This window comes from Budorcas taxicolor, chromosome 21, assembly GCF_023091745.1.
Source record: "Budorcas taxicolor isolate Tak-1 chromosome 21, Takin1.1, whole genome shotgun sequence".
NCBI classification, from domain to species: domain Eukaryota; kingdom Metazoa; phylum Chordata; class Mammalia; order Artiodactyla; family Bovidae; genus Budorcas; species Budorcas taxicolor.
The window spans coordinates 53,167,997-53,181,191 of NC_068930.1; the positions used below are offsets into that span (position 1 = coordinate 53,167,997).

The following is a 13,195-nucleotide window of genomic DNA, read 5'->3' on the forward strand; positions in this document are numbered from 1 at the left end:
CTTCCTAGCCGTCCCGCCTGCCCCGAGTGTTGTGGAGAGTTTCTGAGAGAGAGCCCCTGAGAAGGCGAGCGGGCGCTTTCGCGGGCTCACACGGAGGGGCTGGGTAGGGAGAGGAGCCGCGCGGGCCGGGGCGGCGGAGAGGCCGGACCGAAGTCGTCAGTGGACACCGCCACCCCTCGGTCGGACCTCGAAGTGGACCTGCGCGCTCACCTGGTGTGTGGGGAAGGAATGAGGACAGCGCCACCCTTTGGATTTAGAGAGAGAGGAGAAAACAAGGCAAATGAGTTAGATCTGCTAGTTGATAATCGGCGTCTTCTCTGGGCTTCGAGGGAGGCTCCGCGTTCGCTGTTTTGAAGCCCTAGGTGTAAAGAAGCTGGTTGTTATGGTGAAGGTTTTCTTTAGCTTGGCTGCCCTCGCTTGAGAGAGGGATTTTCGAAAGAGTGTCCGTTAACTTCACCACATCTTGGAAAGTAGTAAACTGGATGTACAGGGTAGTGAAGTCAGAAGGGAATAGGTAATTTTATGTAACAATTGAAGATTGCATTAGTGAGGCTGCCGCTTCAGAACCTTAACTATGATCTTGAAACAGCCTAGTTTTCTTGTAATTAACTTCACGAAACTGTTCTACAAGATGTTTTTAGCTCTTTGAGGGTAAAATTCTCCATTCGTGATGCTTTGATGCCTTTTGGTGTCTTGTTGCCTGTGATACTGAGTTGTTACCTCTGAGTTACGTGTCTTACTTTCGGTAGCAGTAAAAACAACAAAAAACTAACAACAAAAAAAATGCTTTCCTTCGTGGTAGAGCACGTCTCTGAACCTCTTGTCTGCAAGAGATTTTTCTATGTAATTCTTATAATGATTTTATGAATGAATTAATGAGCAGTAATGGAAACAGCAATGAATTAGGAAGTTGAGACTTGGACTTGAATTTTTTATTTTTTAAATTCATTGAAATATTTTGAAGTGGACCATGGGTATCTGAATCTGCCACTTGTAAGTACTTCAATATGTATTTCTGAAAACAATACTATATAACAAAAATAGTGTTATCACACTTAAGATAACTTCTGTTATCTTCAAGTTTATCTAGTTATCTCCCAAATATTCTTTATAGCCATCTTGTCCAAACCAGGATCCAATTAAGGACCACACCTGTTTTTGTTGATATTTCAAAATCTCAATCTAGAGTAGTCACCCCTACTTTATTTTTTAAATTTCTCTGATTAGCTAAGAGGAGGCATATTGTCCTGGAGAATATCTTCCTTTCTGTGATTGTTTGACTACTTTCTCTTGGTGTTTAGCTTATTACTCTAGTACCTGAAGTTCTAATAAACCTGGACATTTAATGCTAACCGCTTGATTAGGTTGGTGACGTCTCTGTAAAACAAAGTAATCTGTGAGGTGTGATGTTTTCTGTAAATGTCCAACTTTCTCTTCAACCATTCACTTAATGGCCTTAATACTAATTGATAATTCTTGCCTGAATCATAATTTTATTATGGGCTTCAAAATGATAATTTATAATTTTTTCATTCCATCTACATTTATTAATTTGCATTCTTCCTCTCTATTGGAGAAGCTTTCTGTCATAAACTGGCAGCATTTCATTACCCTGAAATACAGCTTTTATTGGACAGTCAGAAAAAATGCTTAGTTCTTTTTCTTTTATTACCAATTTTGAAAGTTATATAGCCTCAAAGAATGACAAATGAGTTTTTCTAGCTTTTTAAAATTTTTTCTGAACATCACATTCTTAGGATTTTTATGTTTTAAACATTCTTTTAGGTTCTCAAATTTTGATACTTCTAGAACTCCTCACAAAGAAATCTATGCAACTATTATTGTAATTTTAAACAGTTCCATGGCATTTTATTTTTTGTAGGAGGCTAAGGCTGGATTTTGATCTTTTTTACTTTCGTCAGGATCTAGCTGGGTAACATTTAAACAAGTGTTTAACCCTTTGGGGCCTCACTTTCTTCATTTGTATAAGTTCTGGCAAGGTTCCCTGCAGCTCTAATGTTCTCTGACTTTAAAAAAGAAAACATCCTATTTTATTGAGATATATTTTTCATCTATAATTCATGAATTTCATATATAATTCAATTCATACACCTTAATAATTTATTTTATCAAGTGGTACAACCAAGACTATAAATCGGTTTTAGAACATTTTCATCTCTTTAATAAGATTCCACATGCCCATTTACAGCTAATCCCCACTTCTATCTCCAGGCAACTATGAATGTACTTTCCGTTTCTGTAATTTGACTTTTCTGAACATTTGATATGAATGGACTCATACAGTATACGATCTCTTATGTCTGTCTTCTTTGACTTAGCATAATGTTTTTGATCTTGTGTCATTAATTCCTTTTATTATTGCTGAATAGAATTTCATTTATTTATGGTTTATTCATTTACCAGTTGATTAACATTATTTGCTTATTTATGGCCACTCTTAGTTCCGTGATAAGGGATTGAATCCCAGCACTGGTAGTGAAAGCACCAAATCCTAACCACTGGACCGCCAGGGAATTCTCTGGTGAACATTTAGGTTTCTAGTTTTTGGCTATTTTGAATACCATTTCTTTAAATATTCATTTGCACGTCTTTTGTGGACATATGGTCTTGATACCTACAAGTGAAAACGATAGGTTGTATGATAGTTCTATGTATAACTTTTGGAGAAAGTTACAAGCTGTTGTTATAGTGACTGTATCATTTTCCAGTCCTAACAGCAATATATGAGGATTCCCAGTCTCTGACCCTTTGATGATCTGGAGATATTCTCTGATTGATTTGAGAAGGATATTTTTCCTTATTCTTAGTGTTTTACTAGCAACAAACTACCCTCTCCTTGTTGTTGTTTAGTCGCTAAGTTTTGTCCGGCTGTTTTGCTTCCCCATAGCCTATAGCCCAGAAGACTCCTCTGTGTATGAGATTCCTCAGGCAAGAATACTCGAATGGGTTTTCCTCCAAGGTATCTTCTTGACCCAGGGATTAAAACTGCATCCTTTGCATTGGCAGGTGGATACAGGCCTTAGGTAGCACTAATAATTAATCTTTAATTATTAGGGATAGTTCCTAAAGGAAATAAAAATACAGATAGTCTCCAAAGTAGGTGATTCTGCTTATGATTTTTTAATTTCACAATGATGTGAAACCGTGATGTGCATTCAGTAGAAACCTAAGTTTGATTTTCTCCAGGTTTGTAATATATGGGTATGATACTCTCTCATGATGCTAGACAGTGGCAGTGAGCCACATATCCCAGTTGCACCACGATATCAAGGTAAACAACCAAATACTCTAAAAAAATTGTTTTTCACTTTTAGAACAATGTACAATAAATTACATGAGATATTAAACAGTTTATTATAAAATAGTCTTGTGTCAGATACTTAGCCAACTAAATGTAAGTGTTCTGAGCATGTTTAAGGTAGCCTAGGCTAAGCTGTGATATTTGGTAGGTTAGGTATATTAAATTGTTTTTGACTTATGGTATTTTCGATTTATGATGGATTTGTTGGAACAGAACCCCATTATAAGTCAAGAAGGACCTCTGCATCAATCTGCTATAAAATAAAATGCTGCTTCTTAGTGTTGCTTTTGAATTTTTAGTTTCATTTAATATGAAAATCTTTTAATTTTCATATTAAATGAACGATGGTAGAAATACTATTATTAATGACATTGAGCTAAGGACATGAATTAATAAGATATGATCATGCTCAGTTACGATTAAAAAACAGTATATTTCAGGGACTTCCCTGGTAGTCCAGTGCGAGGGGTGCTGGTTAGGGAGCTAATATTTCACATGCCTTGTGGCCAAAAACCCAAAACATTAAATAAAAAGAAACAGTATTGTAACATGTTCAATAAAGACTGGTCCACATCTTTGAAAATGGTCCACATAAAAAATTCTTTAAAAAAGTACATTTCAATAATGTACAATTTGTTTATTTTATTAAGCCAGAATCTTTAATATTAATCCATTAAGCATGTTTTGAGTATGTATGTTCTTAACATGTTATATGACTTAGGTTGTTTCTCTTGACATTTACTATACTACATAAACTATAAATTATTTTGGGGAAACTATTTTTGAGAAAGTAACAAAATTGACTTCTTTAAAGGACAGAATGAAATCACATTTTGTGAAGTTTTAATGTCGGAATGTGTAATGTTGGATGTATAATTCAAAGTGTGGGAGGAAGTACTGACGTTATGAAGACCATAAGTACTCAGTAGTACTAAGCTTCTGGTTCCAAAAGTGGCATATTGTCACTATAGCAACTACCCATGCTTATTTGGATTTGAAACCCAGGCAACAAATAATGGATAAGAGTATAACATCAAGATGGATATATACCCTGGTGGGGTGATATGTGTGCCTGCTGATGGTCAAGTGTTTGTCCTGTTTCTCTTGTTATGTTTATTACAATTGATTTTTTTGTAGAGATACCTTAATTCTTGTTAATGTATTTTTCTGGAGAAAAACATTCAATATTTTTATGTTCTTCCTTTTCTAACATGCTAAAGTTAATGCTTTTTCCAGTTTGGTTATTAGGTTATTAAATATATTTTTCATCTAGCTTTCTCTGCATTGCCAAACAGTAGTTATGAAAATATAACTTATACTGAATCATTTGGAATTTCAATACAGAAAAAACCTGTGACACAAATTTTAATTACATTATGAAAAGATGTTCAAGGCTACCAGTAAACATGCAAGTTGCCTAAATTCAAACATTTTTTGAAAGAATTTTTTTTTTTCTGAGCAGGGTATGAGTTTCAGACGCTGCTGGCTGGTAGAGATGATGTAACTTCCTTCCAGTTATCTATTAGCTGCATCCATAAGTTTACTTAGAGGCACAGGAGCCTCCTGGGAGATTAGAACAGAATTTGATTCTTTCTCTCCACCCTTGTCTGAGGAAGATTGGGATGGTCGTATTACAGGAAAAAGAAATGAAGAACTGAAGGACACTTTAGGGTAGGAAAAGTCTGCACTGCTAAGCTGGATGCAGGACAAAGGACTGAGCCTTTTTTTTTTTTTTTTTCCTGTTAATAGTTGTACCATGTTGTTGATGTCAGAACTGATCTTAACCAAGCCACTCACAAGTTGATTGTGTAAGTTTGTGAACTGGAAGATCTGTATCAGTGGAGAGATTGATAGCTCATATCCTAAAGGCTCATATCTGCCTGCAATGCAGGAAACCCCAGTTTTATTCATGGGTTGGGAAGATTCCCCTGGGGAAGGGGTAGACTATCCATTCCAGTGTTCTTGGGCTTCCCTAGTGGCTCAGATGGTAAAGAATACACCTGCAATGTGGGAGAACTGGGTTTGATCCCTGGGTGGAGAAGATTCCCTGGGAGGGCATGACGACCGACTCCAGTATTCTTGCCTGGGGAATCCCCATGGACAGAGGAGGTTGGTGGGCTGCTGCTGCTGCTGCTAAGTCCCTTCAGTCGTGTCCGACTCTGTGCGACTCCATAGATGGCAGCCCACCAGGCTCTCCTGTCCCTGGGATTCTTCAGGCAAGGACACTGGAGTGCGTTGCCATTTCCTTCTCCAATGCATGAAAGTGAAAAGTGAAAGTGGAATCGCTCAGTCGTGTCTGACTCCTATGGACTGCAGCCCACCAGGCTCCTTCATCCTTGGAATTCTCCAGGCAAGAGTACTGGAGTGGGGTGCCACCACCTGCGTGGGCTACTCTGTAGCAAAGAGTCTGACATGACTGAGTGACTAAGTACAGCACATCCTAATGGAGTCAGGAGCAACAGGGGAAGAACTGGGTTCTCAGCAACATAATAGGTAGTCCGGAGGACTGTGGCTTACCAAAGGATGCTTTTCCCATTGGGAAACTGGGCTCTGTGTTTCTAGGTTTACTAATTTTTCAGGAGAAACTAAAATTCTAACTTTTTAAAAGATGAAATGTCTTGATTTTCAGCTTTCACATTAAAAATATTCTGTAGGGCAAACATAACCAGATTCAAGCAAAACCAGAAATCTGGCAGGATGCCGGTCTATAACTTCTTAACCAAAGAACTTTTATATGTGTGGGCTGGAGCCACTTTGTGTTCTAAGAGCAGGGCCTGCTAGCTAATTCCTGTGTTTCAGTTCCACTCCTTGAACCATTTTATATATATGTATTTTCATTCATTCCTTTCAGAGTTTAAAGAAAGAAAAAGAGATTTAACTTGAATGTCTTACTTTTATAGCATTACTATTTTCTTGCTTTTAATTCAAGAGATTGAATGTTTCTATAGGTACCTTTTGTAATTAAAAACTGAATATTGCTATCTTTAATGCAAGTTGATAGAACCAATAGGTTCCTTGACTTCTAGTCAAGATCAGTAATTGACTGATTTTAGTTATCTTGGTACGAGTTGTACAGCTTATATTGTGTATGGGCAGTATCCCACAGTTACTGCAAGGGTGCTGTCTCTAAGTAGTCATTTTAATTGGGTTCCTTGTTTCTTAACTAGTTTATGTAATGAGGGGATTTTTTTTTCTTTCATTTTCTTTTTTAGAGATACTTTAGGGAGTTTTGAGGCCATTCATATGCATACATTGGAACACACCTGAGCCTCACCGGAACTAGATGGAGAACTAAAAACAGTAACTAATTGTTCCATGGAAGTGAAAGTCGCTCAGTCCTGTCCGACTCTTTGCAACCCCATGGACTATACAGTCCATGCAATTCTCCCGGCCAGAATACTGGAGTGGATAGCCTTTCCCTTCTCTAGGGGATCTTCCCAACCCAGGGAATTGAATTCAGGTCTCCCACATTGTGGGCAGATTCTTTACCAGCTGAGCCACAAGGGAAGCCCAGTTGTTCCACAGTCTCTCCTTTTCAGCAGGCGTCCTTTGCTCTTTGCTTTTGCATAGGGCCCAGCTGCTGGCCCTGACTAGTTTACATGGTCTTCTAGTTCAAGTATGTACTTTCACTTGCAAGTTTGTTCTTTGTCACCAGTTGAAATTCGTGTGAAGATCTCACTGGATTATTTTGGAAGATACGCCACAAAAAAGTTGACCATATTCCTCTTGATTGGCTTGCTTTAAGGTGAAGTGTCCTGCCCTAGTCCAATTAGCTGAATTTAGGATGATATAGTAATGTGCGGAGTGCCTTAGACAGATGGATGTGGGGATTTGGGTGAAGAGAGGAAGGAACTTTGTTCAGAACAAGATGTGGGCCAGCATCTATCTGCTCATCTGCTCTATACCATGGCTCAGTAATAACCTTTGATCCAGAAATGCGTGGAACTCTGTATTGAACAAAATTGTTCTAAGCTGTCAACAGATCTTTTAAATAGCTGTTGAAACGTGTTTGGACAGTCTTTTTGCCTTTCCTTACTGCTTGAATATCCATCAGACTTCCAGGTTATATTAGTTGAGTAGCTACGAGACTCCGCCATAAAGAAATACATTCTTAATGTTCAATTATGGCAAGATTTTCAATGTAATATCTAACCTTTGGAAAAATCTGTTAAGCCTTTTAAATGCTGAAAAGGCGAAATGAAGTAAACATTTTCATGTAGTAAACTTTAATTGAAGTGTTGCTTTGTTCTAGGATAAAGAAGTTTCACTGATTTGCCAACTCTGATCAGTTTTGGAGGGTGAGGAGTACTGTATTGAGATGAATTTTGGAATTGGAGATTGTTCCTATGTGTTACTGGGCAGAGTGCCATGTTTGATTTGTGATGTCTGCCATGGTTGGAAAGAATTGTTGACCTGAATGACCTGTGTTTTATTTGTAGTTTGGGTTAATTATTGTTTAAATAATCTATTAGTGTTTGTTTTCTATCTTCCTTTTGTTGTACCTATATGCTTTTTGGTGGGTGGTATTTATATCAGTTCTCTATGTTGTGAGTAACAGCAGATCACTTAAGTCTTAAGTTTTATAAGTAAATTTTTCCATATTAAGAATTTTTTATGGCAAAAGTGATGTTAAGTAAATTTCTAAATATTAAATTTATTAGTGCCTACCTGCATTCTCTAGCAATGTGAACTACTTCTGCACTTATACTGAATAAAAAGGGGAGACTCATACTTGTGTACCACAATGAAAGTATAAGTTTCCTTTCACTTATACAGTTTTTTCCATGGTAGTCAGTTTATATATAGGAATATTCTCTCATCTCTAAAATCTAGCCTTTAAGGGAGAAGTTTCTAGTAGAAATTCATTACTTTTTTTCGTGATACGTGAACATGTCAACAAAAAAATGTAGTACAACAGTACTTTTGATGTAAAGCAACAGTTTCTATTCCTTGCCACTAGTTATTAGGCCTACCCCCATAAACAAACATTTGAACTAATTTATTGTTCTTCAGGAAACTTTGAATTGTTATGCTTTTACCTACACTCCTTGGTTGATTAAACACCATCTATTTCCTCCACTTTATATAAAAGATGAAGATTTAGTTCAGTTACTTCCTTTTCTCTCCCCCAGTTCCTACCAGTATTTGGTAGTTAATTGTAATTTTAAGTTTTTTTCTTGTGTGTGTATTCGCACATACAGTTACATATATATTTATTGAGGTAACATTGGCTTATAACATTATAATATGTTGTAATAGTGGTTTATAATACGTGTACAACGTAATAATTGACAACTTCATGCACAGCAAAGTGCTCACTACCAAAAAGTCTAGTTTCCATCCATCACCATACACCCTCTTTATCCATTTTGTTTTCTCCCCACTCCCCTTTCCCTCTGGTAACCACCAATCTGTTTTCTGTATCCATGTGTGTGTGTGTGTTCAGTTTATTTTTAAAAATATTCCACATGTGAGTGAAATCATATAGTATTTGTCTTTTTCTTTTTGGCTTGTTCATTTGGCATAATACCTTCAGGTTCCCTCCATGTTGTACCAGATTGCAAAATTTAATCTTTGTTTAATGTCTTGGTTCTTATATTAATCACCTTTTACTGCGCAGTAGTCACCATCTTTGTGTGCAAGAGAGTGAATTGTGACAGATTAGGTAATTGTTCAGCAGATATTTACTTCTTGGCCAGAAGAACTTGGGAAGAAGACTGCACCAGTTCTGAGCCTAGGCCTTATGAGCTATTTAATGTTTCCACTTGCCACTCTGGGAGTTTCCAATCTTTGCATAATAAAACAGGTCCCAGGCATCTGCTGGCCACTGTAGAGCCCTAGATAGAAACACATGGGAAAGATGTCAACTTGATCTACAGCCTGAAACAGAACTGCCCCAATTGACTTAAATAATTTATTTCTCTAAGTGAGAAATATATGCTTATTTTTGTATGTTACTGATATTTTGTGTTTGCCTATTTTGCTTGAAAAGGATGATTAATTTAAAAATGGATACCTCGGATGGGGTGCAGGTATAACAGAAACTTCAATTACATACCATTGGCTTTGAAACTGGTTGGTGGTTAGTTAGCAAGGAAACCACTACAGGAGGCTGGGAAAATGGTGAATTGTGTTATGTAGTAGCAAAACTTTTGATAAAACTGTTGTCTGTGATATCATGGAAGGCAGTTTAACTAATGAAGTTGCAGTTTTGGACAAGGAAATTTGTTGGCTGAAAGTTGAAAGCATGTGCTAGTTGCTATTGGCCACACAGGGTAAGGTACTACAAGAAAAATTTAATCTACCACATCTGACCTCTTGGTGATAATCATTCATGTCCCTCCCATTCCAGTGACCTAGTTCTTTGTCTTAATACGCATGTGTGATGGAACATGCCAGCTGTCAGGCTTTCCTTTAGTGTGGGTGGATAGAAAGCCGACTGTTAGGCTGCTGATATTCCACATGCCACAAAGAGGAAGGCCTGCCTCTGGGTCACTAAAACCAAAGCTTAATTTTTCTGTTGATGTTTTCCCGTGCCCTCCTTTTCTTATTTCCTTTTTTAAAAAGGGGCTATCGTTAGTAAGGATGCTATTTGCTGAAACCAGTAAACCTGAAAATTCAATGGCTTAACAAAAAAGCATTTTAGTTTTTTGTTTCTTTAGTCGTCCAATGAGGGTCTTCTCAGCAGGCAACTTTCCTTCCTGTGATTTGGTGTACTGAATTTTTTTTTGTGATTCTGCTATCCTTAAAATTCCTTGTGGTTTTCTGTCTCCCTCTAAAGGAAGGGAAGGAGAGAATAGAGAAGACACTTCATTGCCTGGCAGGGAAATGACCCATTACTTCTGTTTTATTCCATTGGTTAAAACTAATCATATGGTAGTACCTAGATACAAGACGGGTCTGAGAAGGGGTGGGTGGTTTGGCTAAGCATTTCCTTCTTAGAGACAAGTCTCTCTTATAGAAGGAGGTGTGTTAATATAGGTTGATAGTTGAACATCTTTGCCACAAAGGAGAGTTATCCTCTTGTAATTTTTGGTTAGGGATAAATATTAGGCTTCCATGTATGCTTTGTGGGTAGAGGTGGAAGAGGAAGGTAGATGTGGAGTATTTGACTAGGTACAGTTTTTCTGTATTAAGGTCTTCTGGTTGTCTCTCCTTAGCTACTCCCTTCTTTAATGACCCTTTGAGACAGCTCCTTGGGTATCCCTGAGCCTAGAATCCCTCTGGGGTTCCAGGGGGCAGATCGGCTTTCATTTCAGTTGCAGCTTCCCCCTATTGTAGTCTATTCTGTTTAATTTGTTAATACACTCCTGTCTGTTTTTGTCTTTCAGAAATTCATTGAAATCTCTTGCTGGCCAATCATCAACTCTTTCCAAGCTGAGTGTTCTTTACTGTTATACAGGTGAAGTATCTGCACAGTGTTTTTTGTTTTAACTTTTAGAAGTCAGGTGTAGTAAATATGGAATATTTTCAATTAGTACCTCTAACAGAATTTCAAGTATTTTTTAACACCTGCTACTTAATGAAGATGCTTTACATCCATCATCTACTGAGCACTTTTCCAGGCTCTGGAGGACATGAAAAAAGGTATAATATATAACACTGTAAGTGTAACGTTCCTCCTCAGCCTGTCCACTCCCAGCTTACTTTTTCAAAGACACTGATTCTATCATGGTACTTCTTTAGAAATAGTTGGGGCTTTTTCCTCACTTATCTTTCCCTCTGTAAGCCTTACCTGGCTCTTAGTTCCCTCTCTCACAGTACATGCCCCTCAAGTAAGAGCTATTCAGTTCATTGTGTCAGTAACATGCCATGTCATTTCTCACATCCGTGCCTTTGTACATATATGTAGTGTCTACTTTCCAGAGTTACTGTCCCTTTCATATCTGAGTCCTGCTTAAACAAATGCTGAATTCAAGTTTCAGCTTTTTTCAAATAAATGAATATTCATTAATTTAAACCCTGAGTTGTTTAGACACATGCTGTTCAAAGTGCATTCTGTAAATTCTTTTCCCATTTAGGTTATTGCAAAATATTGAGCAGAATAACCGAATCACCTTGCTAAACACCTGCAACTAACACAACATTGTTAATCAACTATGCTCCAATACAAAATAAAAATTTGAAAGCAAAATGAAAAAACCCAAAGTGCAGTCTGCAGACTGATAGCAGTGTGTGAACTATTACTGCTGTGCTGAAATATAAGTACAGAAATTAAGAATAAGCTTTAGAAACTTTTATAGGAATTTGACAGGGAAATTATATGCCTGTCAAATTTATAATAAAATTTGGTTTCTATTTTACATGTTTAAAAAAATTCTGGTAATTCATTTAAATTTCATTTTATAAAAGGCTCGGTCCACAAAGGATTAGAAAATTAAAAAAAATGGCATTTTACCACAGGTAGTTCAAGAAGCATTTATTGGGGCTTCATTAGTGGCTCAGTGGTAAAGAATCCGCCTGTCAGTGTAGGAGACTGTTTCAATCCCTGGTCCTGGGAGATCACACATGTGGCAGAGCAGCTAAGCCCATGAGTCACAACTATTGAGCCATATGCCGCCACTGCTGCCGCCTGTGCCTGGAGCCTATGCTAGTGCACTGCAACTGGAGAGTAGCCCCCATTTGCCACAAGTAGAGAAAAAAAAAAGAAGCACTTGTTTATTTTAGGCGTCTTGTGGGATCTTAGTTTCCCCACCAGGGATTGAAGCCAGGTCATGGCAGTGAAAGTGCTGTGGACTGCCAGGGAATTTCCAAGAAGCACTAATTTAGACTGCAAAGATTATGACTATTTAGCAATGAAGAGATTAGAAGAGGATTTCACAAAGGAGATGAGATCTCTCTTTGAAAGAGATGGTTGTAAAGCACTGTGGCATTTCCAGCAGGAATAACGGGGTTTTAGATTATAAATGAAGGAGGGTTGTGCTATTAATAATATGATCTGTGGTGACAAAGGAGAAAAGAGTCCTAGCAGAGTATATGAGACTAGTTTATAGTTTTAATCTCACAGAATCCTGAGGTGGTAAGTTTGGAACTCACAGCTTCAGTAAGGGAATTTGTATTTATTCTTTGGGTGGAAATTGCTGCATCTGAAGAGAAGCCTTAGCATCTTACTTGACTCTGCTCTGATTATATTTCAGGACTATCATGAAGATGCATTGAAAGTTACACAGCACTGGAGGAGTGTGATATCCCTTTCAGTTGGTAATCCTCCTGTCATGAAAGTTGCTTGCCAGCTTTACTTTTGAATGAACACAGTAAACACAAAGGTGAAAATATTAATGAAAAAATCTACTCTCCATACTATGTATATTTCCCTATATGTTCTGAACCTGCTTATAGCCACCTACCACAGTAGTCTGTAGTTTCTGTTTGCCAAACTATTAAAAGTCTTAGTTAAAATCCTATATTTTTTCTACTGTTCTACCTTGACTTTCCCTTCAGCTCTTGCTTCTCAGGATTGAGATATGGAAAGATCCTTCTGTCCTTTACCACACAGTTCCTTTGTCAAGAATTCCAGGATGTCCTCCAAGTTTGCAAGTATGTATTTGACTTAATTCCTTAATTTCAACACTGACTGTTTCATTTTATGTTTTCCTACTTTTGTGATTAGGGTTGACTCTTAAAGCTTTTATTTATTTTTTACTTGAAATATAGTTGACATACAATATTATCTTAGTTTTAAGTGAAAACAGTGATTTGACATTTATATACATTATGGGCTTCCCCAGTGGCTCACATGGTAAAGAATCTGCCTGCAATGCAGGAGACACAGGTTTGATCCCTGGGTAGGGAAGGTCCCCTGGAGAAGGAAATGTCAACCCACTCCAGCATTCTTGCCTGGAAAATTCCAAGGACAGAGTAGCCTGGCAGGCT

The 13,195-nt window shown here is 37.6% G+C and overlaps 1 long non-coding RNA gene across 1 annotated transcript; it reads left to right on the forward strand.

The window, feature by feature from the left end:
• Nucleotides 1–3: 3 nt before the first annotated feature.
• Nucleotides 4–12,584, forward strand: LOC128066885 (uncharacterized). Its single transcript, XR_008201258.1, has 3 exons — nt 4–213; nt 10,654–10,724; nt 12,460–12,584. It is a non-coding gene; the product is annotated as an uncharacterized LOC128066885 (long non-coding RNA).
• The last annotated feature ends 611 nt before the right edge of the window (nt 12,585–13,195 follow it).